Here is a 1,802-nt window from a genome sequence, read left to right on the forward strand (position 1 = left end):
TACAGTCTACATTTTGTTGAATATACTTCCCAATATCCATTTAGCAAAGATATTTTCATACATATCTAAATGACTAAAATTGGCCAATGAAAACAAGAATATGTTGAACTATCTATATTCATATAGCTTTCATGGGAGTTAAATTATTGATCATATCTTATGTTTTATCATTCCCAAAGTCTCTGCTACTCACATCATTGTGCTATTCATATTTATTTTACTTATATTATATTGGCAAAATAGCAAAATAATAGAAATTTAAAGCGTTTATTTATTTTCTTCTAAAAGAGATTCATAGTGATTTAAATTTACAGGAAACAGAATGTTTCTCCTTTATTCAGGTGCATGTATAAAATACATGTGATGAAAACATGTGTTAGTTTTACTGGAGCAAATATGCTTTTTCAGAAGAGATAAATTAGCAAGTATATCTGGATACACTTTATAAGTTGCAGGTTATTTCATGTACAGTGTTGACTTTCCTACTCATAACACTATTTGTAAGTAAAGATGAGAAATTTTCTCTTTAGTCTCCAAGATCAGATTCAATCAAATCACAAAGGAACTTGTTCAATATTGGCAGAATTTCATCATTTTAGACAAACATATCTTAACAAATTTGTGTTTTAATTATATGAAAAGATATTCACAACCATTTGTATTCCCAATCATATTATGCCCAATGCTTTAGTTGAGTTCAGTTCAGTTGCTGAATTATGTCCAACTCTTTGAGAACTCATGGACTGCAGCACACCAGGCTTCCCTGTCCATCATTAACTCCTGGAGCTTGCTCAAACTCATATCCATCGAGTCAGTGATGCCATTTAACTATCTCATTGGAAAAGACCCTGATGCTGGGAAAGATTGAAGGCAGGAGGAGAAGAATACTGGAGTGGGTTACCATTTCCTTCTCCAGGGGATCTTCCAGACCCAGGGATCGAACCTGGGTCTCCTGCATTGGAGGCAGACGCTTTAACCTCTGAGCCACCAGGGAAGCCCTAAGGGTCACACTTTAAAATATGATTTTATGTTCTTCTCTCACTACTTTGACAAATGTTACAGCATTTTGTCTCAGGTGACTCTTTTCATAAATAAACCTTGTCCAGCTTAATCCACTTTTTTGAGCTATCCCTCAATAATTTTCAGGCCATTTGTGGTTTAACTTTTTCTTTTTCCTGTCATTGATACAGGAACATATACATACATACTACTGAGCTTAGCCAATTAAGCAATATATTTTCATGAATCATTAATTTCAAAAATAGTATATGTTAAAACATAATCTTGTTTTTATATAGTTCATTCGATCAAAAAGTAATTTGTTTCAATATTTAAGTTTTGGGATTTTCCCATATGCAATTTAAAAATGTCTATGCTTATTCTATCTTTTAGGAGTATAGATGAAGCAATTTCAAAATTAATAAAAACTCTATTCTCTACCATTTCAATCTGTCAGTAATAAAATATACTGCATTTTTATCATGTCCAAATTCAAGGCAAGACGCATGGTATGGAAAACGTCAACATTTTCACACAGAGCAAACATCACTGAAAAGATCTAACTATCCTTGGAATGAACTTTTCGACTAGGAGTCTTTGAAAGCAATGATCACTTTTTTTTTTTATTTACTGTTACTAATTTCATCAATAAGTTTATAATCAACTTTTTTTTCAATGTTGTTTTGTCACATATAAGTGTAAAATAAAAAAGAGAACTAACTGATGGAGGATTTAAAGTGACATATGAGACGGAGGTGAGGAATATCAAGTTCAAACACCTTGAGGAAAGAACGAGTTTGGAT

General features: G+C 32.1%; 1 non-coding gene across 1 annotated transcript; it reads right to left on the bottom strand.

Moving 5' to 3' along the window:
• Positions 1–921: 921 nt before the first annotated feature.
• TRNAW-CCA lies at positions 922–994 on the bottom strand. Its single transcript has one exon. It is a non-coding gene; the product is annotated as a tRNA-Trp (tRNA).
• Positions 995–1,802: the final 808 nt, after the last annotated feature.

The sequence above is a fragment of the Bubalus bubalis genome, chromosome 1, assembly GCF_019923935.1.
Source record: "Bubalus bubalis isolate 160015118507 breed Murrah chromosome 1, NDDB_SH_1, whole genome shotgun sequence".
NCBI lineage: Eukaryota > Metazoa > Chordata > Mammalia > Artiodactyla > Bovidae > Bubalus > Bubalus bubalis.